Source organism: Echinops telfairi, unplaced genomic scaffold, assembly GCF_000313985.2.
Source record: "Echinops telfairi isolate 266 unplaced genomic scaffold, ASM31398v2 ScPeMD7_26;HRSCAF=91, whole genome shotgun sequence".
NCBI lineage: Eukaryota > Metazoa > Chordata > Mammalia > Afrosoricida > Tenrecidae > Echinops > Echinops telfairi.
Window position 1 is genome coordinate 466,334 of NW_022103923.1, and position 12,317 is coordinate 478,650.

The window sequence follows — 12,317 nt, forward strand, 5'->3', positions numbered from 1 at the left end:
CTGCGTTAGCAGTTAGTCCCCTGCTTCAGCTGGCAAGGCTCACTTCCTGCAAGACATCCCCAAGGAGAAGCCACATGGACCTACCCTGATGCAGTTCTGGGTGCTGGAGCAGCCGTGTGGAGACCCCTATCAGCCCTGAGATGCTTACACGTTCACTGACTCGGCTTTCCTCCTGCAGTCGGCATCATAGGGTGTGTTTTGTGAGATGAAGGAGAACTTTGTGGATTGCTGTCAGACATATGGGTTAATGTTGGACTTGTGGGTTTGGGTAGCACTGGGTTGGGATGTTTTCTAGATATGCACTTAACCTTTATATAAAACTCTCTCTTACACATATGAGTTTCTGTGAATTTGTTTATATAAAATACCCAGATTATTACACAGGGATTATGTTCTTTATGATGTAGCCAGCAGTCTATATGAAAGCATACTTGGTGGTGCCATGAGTTAAGGGTTGGGCTTCTAACTGGTTGGTCACCAATTTCTGGGTCATATGGTAGCTTCATTTCCATTTGTTTTAGGTATCAGCAAATTGATTTCCATAATGGGTGCACATACCAACAGAACTATCAGCAGTCGATGAGAGTTCCTTTCTCACCATATCCCCTTGAACACTTGTTGCTTTCTGATTTTTTGAATTGGGCTATCTTCAAATGTGTTAGGTGTGATCTCATAGTTGTTTTAATTTGCATTTAACTTTTGCTAATGATCAAGAAATTTTTCTTATGTTTATTGGCCATTTGAATTTCCACCCCTTGTGAAACTTCTGTTTAAGTCCATTGCCCAAATCCTCAATAGGCTATTTGATTTTTTTTCTTATGGTAGACTAGCAGAGTATTGTAGATTTTAGTAATAAGGCCTTTGTATGATGTGTCATTGCTAAAGATGTTTTCCCAGTCTGTGGGCTCTTTTATTACCCTCTTGACAAAGTATTTCAATATACACAGGTTTTTCATCTTCAGTATATTCCACTTTTAATTTATGCTTCCTCCGTGTTTCTGTCCTTCCGTATTTCCGATAGTCTATTTATTCCCTGCACACAGGTTCTTAGGTTTGTCCCTGTTTCCATCTTGGTGGCCTAATAGTTTAGGGTTTTACCTCGAAATCTGTGATCCACCTTGAGTTTATTCTTGTTCATGGAATGAGGTAAGGGTCTTGGTTTATTTTTCTGCAAGTAGATAACCATTTTTTCCAGCACCACTTGTTGAAGCAGGCATCTGTTTCCCATTTGATATTTTGGGGGCCTTTATCGAAGATCAGTTGTCTGTATGCTGATGATTTCATTTGAGTTTTTGGTTCTTTTCCTTTGGTCTGAATATCTGTCATTATACCAGTACCACACTGTTTTGACCACTGTGTTTGTTAAGTCAGGTAAACGAATCTGTGGTGCTAAGTCAGGTCAACAAATCCCTGTGGCTTGTCCTTCTTCTTGAAGAGTTCTAATTCTGAGCTTCTTCCCTCTCCATATGAAGTTGGTACTCAGTTTTTCCAATTCTTTGAAGATAGATATTGGTATTTGTATCAGGATAGCATTAAACTTATTTAGTGCCTTGGTCAAGACTGACATCTTTACTATATTAAGTTTCTGATCCAGGAGCATGGGATATTCTTCCATTTGTGGAGGTCACTCTTGGTTTCTTGTAATAGTGTTCTGTAGTTTTCCTCATACAAATCTTTTTTGGGAGGGTTAGGTATATTCCTAGATATTTCAATTTGTGCTTGGCTATTGTGAAGGGAATTACCCTTTTGATCTCCTCTTCCATGGTCTTGTCTGATGTACATAGCAGTCCAATAGACTTCTGTTTGTTGATCTTGTATCCTCCCACTCTGCCATCTTCCTCTATCACTTCAAGCACTTTTCTTGTGGAGCATTTGGGGTTTTCCATATATAAAATCAGATCATCTGGCATTAATGAGAGTTACATCTCTTTTTTCCCCAGATGAATACCTTGGATGTCTTTCATTGTCTTATATTTTTATCTAGGATCTCCAGTATAATGTTAAATAAAAGTGACATCCTTGTGTGGTCCCCTTTTTCAGTAGATTGTTTTCCTTTTTTCTCCACATTGGCTGTTAATTTTCATGTCAGTGTGGTGAATAATGCTGATGAACTTTTGTATATTGAACAATCTATGTTATTCTAGGTAGACTAGAGAAACAAATTCATTTACACTCATATGCATATAAGAAAGAGCTTTATATAAAAAGTAATTGTATATTTAGAAAACATCCCAGGCCAGTCCAGATCAAGTCCATAAGTCAAATATTAACCCATATGTCCCAAACCAGTCTGTAAATTTCTTCTCAGACTCATGCAACACATGCAGTGATGCAGACTGTACAAAGATCACAGGCTAGTGGGTGGAAAGTCTTGTAAATACAATGGTGGCGGAACTGCTCAGTGCTGGCATGGACCACCATGTGGCTCCTCCAGTTGCACAGTTCTGGCACTCAGCGTAGCTCTATGTGGCTTGACCACAGGAAGACAAGGCAGAGGCATGCGTCTTCCCTCCAAAGAGCTATTTATCTCTTTTGTGCCTCCAAATGAGGTCATCAAGCTGCGACTTGATTGACAGGCTAGACTCCACCCCTTCACAAGTTGACAAGATACTTTGTAACTACCACACCATCCCTGCATTCCTGGAATGAATTCCACTTGGAATTATGGTTTTATAAACTTTTTTATTATATTAGCCAGTATTTTGTTAACGATTTTTGCTTTGATGTTCATTACAGATATCAGTCTGTAGTTCTCAATACTTGTGGGATCCTTGCCCGCTTTAGGTATCAGTGTTATGGTAGCTTCCTAGAAAGAGTCCGGAAGTTTGTAATTTTTTCCTATGCTCTGGAAGAATTTGTGTAGGATTAGTGATTGTTCTTCCCTCAATGCTTGATAGAATTCTCCTGTGAAGCTGTCCATTGTCATGAAGGATTTTTTAGTTGGTATTTCCTTGATAAATTTAGATAAACTTGTCTATTTTTTCTTTTGCTATGGGTCTGTTAAGGTTGTTGATGTCCATCTGGGATGGTCTAGGGAGGGATTGTTTTTCCAAGTATTTGTCCATGTATTCCAAGTTGTTGCAATCATTGGAGTGCGGGCCTTCACACTACTCTGTAATTAGCTTTTCAATTTCATTAGGGTCCATTGTAATTTCCCGTGTTTCATCCCTCATCCTGATTATTGATAGCTCCTTCCTTTCTTTGGTTAAGTTTGTCAATGGTCTAGAGATTCTGTTCATCCTTTCAAAGAACCAGCTTTTTGTTTTCCCACTTGTTTATTTCTTTCCAATTTTTATTATTACATTTCTTTTACTATTAGTAGAATTGTCATGCTGACTCCACTTTAATTGCTGGAGGGTTTGTGCCAGCATATGAATCATAAGTCTGTCTTCCTTTTACACATGTGCATTTATCACTATGAAACTTCCTCTCATAACTTCTTTTGCTGTTTCCCAAAGGTTTTGGTATATCGTATTCTTATTCTTGTTAGTTTCTAAAAACTTCTTGATTTCTTCTTTCGTCTGGGCCATACCCAGTCATTTTGCAATACAGCATTATTCATCCTCCAATTGTTTGTCCTTGTTTTCTTAATTATACTTTTCTTGATTTTCTGGCTTACAGTGTAGTGGTCCTAGAAGGAAGTCTGAATGATCTCCATGTGCTTGAATTTACACAGGCTTGACTTGTGTCCCAGCCCATGGTCTACCATCAGTATGTGTCATGTGGGCTTGAAAATAATATGAACTTTCTATTTCATTTCTTTGGAGAGCTCTAAAAATATCTATCAAGTCAAGTCGCATAATTGTTTGGTTCTGTTGCTTCCTTGTTAAGCTTCTTTCCCTGTGATATTTCTCAGAGAGTGGTGTATTAGTTACCTCTTGGGATTGCGGAGCCTGTGATTTCTGTTTTCATCTTTTGGAGCGTTTGATTTTTTTAATTTCCCTGGTCTCTCCTTGGGTGCATAAATTGTTATTAAGTTCACTGGTTCTTGATCATCACATAGAGTCCCTCCTTATGTATTGTTATGGCTTTCACCTTGAAACCAATTTTGTCAGAGTTTAGGATTGCAACCCCTGCTCTTTTTGAATTTCCATTTGCTTGGTATATTTTTCTCTAGCCTTTGATTCTCAGCCTATTTTTGTGTGCAAGCTTGTGTGCAACCTTGAGATGTAGGCAGCAGATGAATGGGTTGTGTTTTCTAAGCCAGTTCTCTAGTCTTTGCATGTAATGGGCAAGTTCAGTCCATTGATATTCAGAGTTATAATATCCCTCCATGGACTCTGTAATGTCATCTCCTGCCTTTTGTGTTGTCTGTTTGCTAATCTCCCTTCTTATCAGTGCATTCTTTGTGTGTGTGTGTGTGTGTTTCATTCTTGGTTTCTTTTCACCATTCTGCCAATCTAGGTGGCTGTTTTCCATGTGTTGAACTCTGGCTGGAGTTGCTCCATGTGGATTTCTCCTATTTGTGCACTGTGAGTATTGTTCTCCTGGCCACACAGGGTCAGCAAGTATTTTTTTTATAACTGGGTTTCTTTTAATATATTCTTTGAATTTCTCCTTGTCCTCAAAGACTCTTCTCTGTCTATCTTGATAGATAAGTTAGCTGGGTAGAGGATTCTTAAGTTTGCATTATTTTCTTTCAATTTTCGGAAGATGCTACTCTACTCTTCTTCATGAAGACTGCTGATCAGTTTGAGCATATTCTTAAATGTATAACTTTACAGGTTTACCTATTTTCCATAGCCTCTCTCATGATTTTTTCCTTAAAGTTGGATACTTTAACTTTTATATGCCTTGGCGAAATCTTCCTAGGATTCAGTCTAGCTGGCATTTTCCCTACTTCCTTGGTTGTTGTCCAAATCTCAATCATTTAAGTGGGGAATTTTCCTCTTGGAATTCCCTTGAGATGTTCACTGTTGACTTCTTTGTAGTGTCTTGTTTTTGTAGTCTAATTATTTGAATGTTGTTCTTCTTCACAGCATCTGACAATTTTCTCATGTTTCTTCATCTTCTTTGATTATATTGTTTTCCTGTTTGTGGAAGTCTGCCTGGTTATGCTCAAGGTTATTGGTATGTTTCTCAGCTTCTTCTAGTCTGTTGGCAAAACCTGTTAACTTGCTATTTGCTTGTTTCCTTGTCTATTAACTCTTAATATTTCCCTTTAGTGTGTGGCTGTTATGTCATCTATCCTTTCATTCTTTGTCTGACTTGCTTCCCTCATTCACATCCTATATGATTCCAGGTAGCATTCTGAATATTTCTTTCTGTGGTAGCTCATCTTCTGCTTCTTCTATAAATGTCACTAGGCTCAGGGGTTCCTCTGACATTGCGTTTTGCTTCTCTATAATTTTGGTTGAGGTTGTTGTGGATGGTTGCTCCCTGTGGGTCATTTTGGAGGATCTCAGCACCATTTTCCTGGGAGTCAAAGATCCCTGGGCTCTCTCTGTGCACTCCAAATTCACTATGAGTTGACATTTTTGTCCATTCAGGGAGTTGACAGACTTTCAGGACAGGGTTTGTCATCAGTCAACATTTTGCCTTTGTTGAAATGAAAAAAACACTGGTACACTTGAGTTTCTCCATAGCGCTGTCCTTGTAAACTGTGTTTAACATCACAGAAGTCTGTGCGCCATTTTCCCCAAGCAGGAAACAATATTTCACAGCCATGTGCTATTGTCTTTAATCGGCCATCACTAAAACAAGGTTTGAACCAAACTAGTTTTAAGAAAAAAAATCAGTGTGACCAGGAGAACTTTCCCAGATGCACTGAGAGCAAGTTCAATGTTCTCATATTGGGGAAAAATGCATACTACAAAAGCTCTGCCCAGAGAAGCTTTTTTCTGTTGTTGTTGAGTTCTTTTGAGGTGGAGGGGGGGGGATTATTGCTCATAACAATGACTGTGATGATGTAGCAGAACCAAGCAATGATTCATTCTGTCGAGTAGTGTGGTGTGTTGTGCTCCAGTAGACCAATTATTCGAATATTATTATTCTTCATAGCATGTCATTAATATCAGCTTATCTTCTGATTCTTTAATTTTCCTATCTGACTGTCTTTCCCACTTGCTTAGGTCTGTTTGAGTGTCCTCGAGATCACTGATATGGTTCTCTGCCTCCTCAAGCCTTATCGTAAATTCTGTGACCTTGTGTGTGGCTTCTGATATCTCCTCTGTTCACTCCTGTAATTCTCTTTGGTGTGTGGACTTCATCCCCTCTATTGTTGACTTTATCTCCTCTATCATTGCATCCTTATTCTGGGTTGCTTCCCTCAGCTCCTGTATTACTATGAGCAGACTTCTGAAGATTTCCTTATGTGACAGTCAGTGTCTGATTCTTCTATGAGAGACGTTAGCTCTGCTACTGTATTTTGTCTCTCTGGTTTTGTTGTTGGTAGTGATGTGATCTGTTGATTTTTCCTCGATCCTTTTGTTGGACATATGTTTCTGGGACACCAGGGGGACCTTATCTGTGTTACTATTAAGGATGATTTCAGGGGGCTGCCTATGACCTACTATAGAGATGGGTAAGACTGAAGTGTAGGCAGAGTTCCTTGATGGCTTAGTGGCCAATAGTGCTGAGGAGTTTCAGTGACTAGAGTGGGGGCTGGAGCCTCAGTGAATTCCCCTAGGCTGCTTTGACCTGGTCTGTAAGGGAACAAATAGCAGCCTTTTTTCTTGTTTAATAAAAACCATTTAGGAGGAAAAAGAAAAAAAGGAGAGAAAAAAGGAAAAGCTATAAAAGAGGAGGAAAAAAGTAATAAAGGGAAAATTGAAAAGAGAGATTAAAGAAAAATCTACAAACGAGGATAAAAAAAAGAAGTAATAATAATAATGAAAAAGAAAAAAGAGAGCAAGAAAAAGAAAAATAAGAAAAACCAGCAGAAAAAAAATCCCCCCCTCCTTTCCCTTACAATTTCTAGAGATGCCTAATAGAAGGCAGAGATGGGGGAGACCTCACTGCCATGGGTGTTGATCTAGGGCTCTGGTGCCAGGCTATGTGAGTGGGAAAATGCTCTTCAGATCGAGCATGCACTCCCCAGGTCCCTGCAGGGCTGTAGAGTTAAGTCAGTCTAAGATGACCAGATTTTAACCTTGATAAAGCGGGACAATAGTGAAACACCATTGATAAAACTCATATCCTGGTGAAATAGCCACATGGCAGCTGAAAACTGTATACCCTAGCTTGTCATGCATTCTTTCCAAAAATCAGGACTTTTTAAACATGCAGCGGGACGTGGGAAAAATTGTTAAAATTCAGGACTGTCCTGCCAAAAGCGGGGCGTCTGGTCAACTTACAGTAGGCAGAGGCTACACAGGAGGGAGAAGCACCACAGCAGTGTACCTCTTACACTGGCTGGAAAAGGCTGGGGACACAAGGGGTACTGTGGGAGACGCTGGCCACAGTGCCTACCTCCTATTCCAGCAGGAAAGGGCTGGGTCAGGCAAGCTTAGAAGCTGGTGCTGGGTACCCCACAGGGCACCACAGTGGCGTGAGCTGGCTAGAGCGGACAGAGACGGCTCTAGCGGGCACCACAAAGCCGAGTCCTTAGGTTCCCTAGCAGGCAGGAATGCTTATCGTTTGAACCGCTGGCCCTGTGAACTGCGCAGGGCTCCGCAGTGTCATGGACTGAGCTAGGAACAGACGGCGGTGGTTCCAGTAGGGGCAATGGTGCCAACCCTCCACACTGGGAGGAACTCGCTGGGGCAGGAAGGTTTAGCATCTCCGGGCCACCGGTGCTATGCACAGCGCAGGGCCTCACAGTGGCATGGGCCACCCTGACGTGGCTTCGGTGGAAACGCAGGACCATGGGTAGAAGTAGGATGAGCTTTCGGGAAGTGCCCAGTGCTGGCGGTTGTGAGCGCCAAGCGGCAGTGAAGCTGACGGGAGTAGGCAGGCAAACGTGGGTGCTAGTGGAGAGGTTCCAGGCAGCAATCGGGGTGGATCATCCTGCGTGCAGGTTGCCCAGCCAGCCACTGGTAGATTGCAGGTCAGTTACTGGGGCCCAGGGTGGATGAAGGGTGGGACCCGAGCCCGGGGGTGGATCGCTGTCATGTGGGAGAGGGGAACTGTGGGAAAGGGAAACATCTCTCCCAATGGGGTCCCACAAGTGGGCAGCTGCTGTAGGGGGTCCCGCCATAGCTGTGCATGTCTAGGCAGAGCAGCCAAGTGACTCCTGGCACGGAGGCCTGGTCTGGGGGTGGAGTGGGTCTATCGCTGATCATGGCAGTGGTGGCAGCTCACGCTGGGGTACTCAGCCTGATGAGCGGAGATGCACAAAGAATCATATCCTGGATCACGAAAGCCCCGACTCAGGACAGATTCGTGGGGTGAGGATAGGGTGCTGTCCCCGGGGGACCTTTCACTCACCAGACTCCTTCCACTCGGCTACCAGTACACTAAACCCGCCTTGTTCGAAAGAGCCCTGAGATTGTGCGGGTCACCGGGTCCACCATCTTCTCCATGTCCCCTTTCTTTCTATTTGGTGTTTGTTTTTTTCAGGCCTGGGTTTTAGATTTTATCAAATGTGTTTCCCACATGGTGGGGAGAGGACAAGGAAGAGCAGATGAGCTAGATAAGGAGCTAGACAGTGGGGCTGTGTTAGCTTGAGTGAAATGGAAGACAGTAATAGTCCAGAAGAGGAAGAAGAGGAATGAAGGAACAGGTAAAAGGTAAACTTCGGGTATTTTGTTGAGTAGTTTAAACTGTTTACCATAAAATTGGTGATCTGAACTTTAAACCCAAAACAATTTAGAATAAAAATGTTTTAAAAGATAGGTGTGAAAGAATGTGAAAATATATGTGATTGTTAAAACATTTGATCATTTTTTTGGTTACAGGATTTAGGAAACAGACCAAGAAAAAGTACAACAGAATACAGGTAGTCCCTGGAATATAACATATTTAAGTTATGACAAATGCTAAATATCATTGTGTGGTGTTACTGTTTTGTGTGTTTATCATTAGTAAGAGTTGCTTCATAAAATGTTGTAACATTGATAAATTTGCTGTTGTTATCATTCCCAGATGTACAATCACATATGTTCAATGAATTTCTATCAAATCACTTCCAATAGCTGGCTGTGAAGAAAATCAAACTATTAGGTCATGCCAAGTTAGTATGGAGTCCTCAGAATGGAAACCCATCCCAAATTATACTTCCACTGTTGGCAAAGATGTGATAAGAAGGGGGGAAAGATGCTGAAGCAAAAGAAAATTGAAGATGAATGTAGGACAATTTTGGCATTACGGTAGTCATCAGATAGCAGAGATTGTCATTCCTAAGAGATGGGAATCACATGAGTTGAGCCATATTAACGTCTCAAATTCCTGATTGTGTCACGCAATGAAAAAGGGAAGAGACCAGAGATCTCACTAAATTGAGTGGATGGTGTAAAGAGACATACACGAACGCTTGCTGTGTTGTCTTATTTGCTATTAAGTCCTTTATTTCTAGGTTCTAATAACCATTGCAATGGCTACAAAGAACTGTCCTATGATATTGATGATTAAAGAGTTAGAGTGATGGGAGGAAATGATTATTAAATTGGATGCATTGGAGAGATGACCTTGGAATATCAAAATGATAATCCTGATTTGAACAGTTAAAACCTTTTCAGCTGATCCCCCCTCTGATGCAGGTGAGACCTGATCTACTTTTCAGCAGATTTTGTATTTTTTGTTTTGTTCATATTGGGAGTTATTTCAGATGTGTTATGTCAAATGGTGGTTTGAATTTTTTTATATGTTCACACTCTTGAATTTGTGTTATATGTTCATCTGTTTTTCAGTATATGAAACCCAGGACTGATGACCCTGTAGGTGCATCAAGTAATAAAAAGGGAAACCCTTTCTTTGAGTCTTTGGGATTTTCAATGCATAAGATCATTTTATTTGGAAACAGAGATTTTTGCTGCTTTGCTAAGTAGGATGCCTTCTAGTTGCTTCTCTTGTCTTAATCTGCTGGCTAAGGTGTCCCACACAATATTGATTACAAGTGGTGATAAAGGACATCTTTTTATGGCTCATGCTCATAAAGGAAATGCTTTCAATTCTTTTGGTGGGGGAAGTGTGGGGAGGGTGTAAATGGGAGCTGATGTCAAGGAGTTTAGGGAGGAAAACAATGTTTTGGAATTGATTCTGGTGGCAATTTTACAATACTGATTGATGTAATTGAACTATGGCATGATATGATATCTCTATTAACTCTTAAACGTTTTTGGTAAAAAATATCTTATTAAGGAATTAAGAAGTTAAGATGCCAATAAGAAGTTCTCAGGCTAGCCGTTTATTGGCACATGTTACAAATTCTTTCAGGTGTGCCAATAAATTTGCAAAGGGGCATACCACTCAGATGTAAGACTCATCCAAGGCATTCAGCTTGAACTACAAGGGTCAATAAATGCAGGTCCTTGAATTAAGTGCACAGAGGCACGTTGCTCCATAAGCCAGCCTTCTAAACAAAAGCACTCAGCTTTACTTGGTCCATGGATTGAGAAGCCCACCACTCTGTTTCATGCTTTCATTTCTGATTCTGCTGCTGCTCTTCTGATGTTATACCTGTCATCTGGATCCAGGAAGTTCACTGAAGAGGTATCTCAGGTCTAGACAATGTGCTCTACTGCTGGCTCTTGCTAGTAAGGTGATCCTTCCTTCAGAGGGCTCATTTTATATGCCGCAGAATGGCATTCCAGAGAATTGTGGTCACAATTTACTCACAAGTGAATCCGATCAGTATCTTCCCCCACCTTCTTAACAGACCAATTATTAGAGATTCTGATTAGAAGTAGCACATTAAATAATTGACTGCCCCGGCACTCACAAGAAACTTATTTGAAATAATTTCTAACTGGAAACAACTCAATCTTTCATCCAAAGGTGAATGGATAACCATTCATATAATAAGTACTATAATTAAAAGAAACAACTTGCATATTGGCCGTGCCAATGGGTTTTAGGTCAGTCCCCCTAGAATCAAAGATGGACATGTGATACTTGTGGTTTCCTATGCACCAGATAATCTCAGGTACATACAGCCATGCAGTCCTTAAAAAGAGGGAAAACAAACACCTGAGACTGGACAATAGAGAGTCTGTTCCAGCGAGGACTTTTGATGACTGAAATTGTAACCCATATGCCCAGGTATGAATTGATACCACTGTTATAAAGCCAAATCGCCTCCCTAGTACATGGCAAAGTCCAAGGACAGGCTGAGGTTCCTCACCTCCTTGAGTAACTGGAATTGAGTATTGCTGAATGGGCTGGATGACTTCAGGAGAGGTTGCTCACTATGCACCGAGATGATCACTATGGATTTTAAGACACACCCTGCCTCTTTGGTTTACCTCAACAAGGAATCTCCTGCCCCAAAGAGTTGTCAAAATGTGTTCAAAATTTCAATCCTATGTTCCAATTTCTCAAAAGCCAAGGTGGCATGGAAAGCCTTCATGGAGGGCTTGGTTGCCCATCTGAAAGTGCACCCCTTGCATCTCTACCTTGATCTGGAAGATGCACTGCCTGTAGAGTGCCTTGAAGAGGTACCGAGAGTGCTGTGTTGTGACTAGCAGCTGGAGTATATCTGACCTTCTTGCCAGGATAACAAGAAAAGAACTTTCCAAATAACATCCTAGAAAGCCCTGCCTGAGTCTTCCCAAACTAACTCCTGTGCCAAATCCAGAAAATTTACTGAAAGAGATGCAGGATGGATGACTCCAAGTGATGTATTCAAAGCAGTTTCTTACTTCATCAGAAAGTTGCATCCTTGCAATGATTAGGAACCAAACTTAGGTGAGTTATCTAATGAATGTAGTCTGGGCTCCATTAGACATAACGCATGCCAAGTGCCCAGGTACACAGTCACAACTGAAATTCTCCCTACAGGAACCTCACTTTGAGACAAAATGACAAAAACTCCAGATTGTTCAAGTAAATGAGGCATCGAGTATGATACTTGCCACCCACATTGTGAAAAAAATGAGGAAAAAATGAACTTCTGGTGACTATAATATTCAAGATGATACCGAAGGTGTTGTTTTAGAAAGGCTGACAAGGGAACAGAAATGCTTGCAATCCTTATGGAACAATGTCTTCAAAGAGTTCATTCTAAGCAGAGGTTACATCAGGCTGAGTGTAAGTGAGAGGTTGTTTAAAACAAAGAAATTGGAGTATGGGAAGTTGATGCCATGTCCTACACTCTCAAGCAAGCCCAGCCCAGTTGAGAATTCTTTTTTTTTAAATCAATATATTGGGGCTCATACAATTCATCACAATACATAGATCAATTGTGTAAAGCACATCTATACATTTGTTGCCCTCATTAT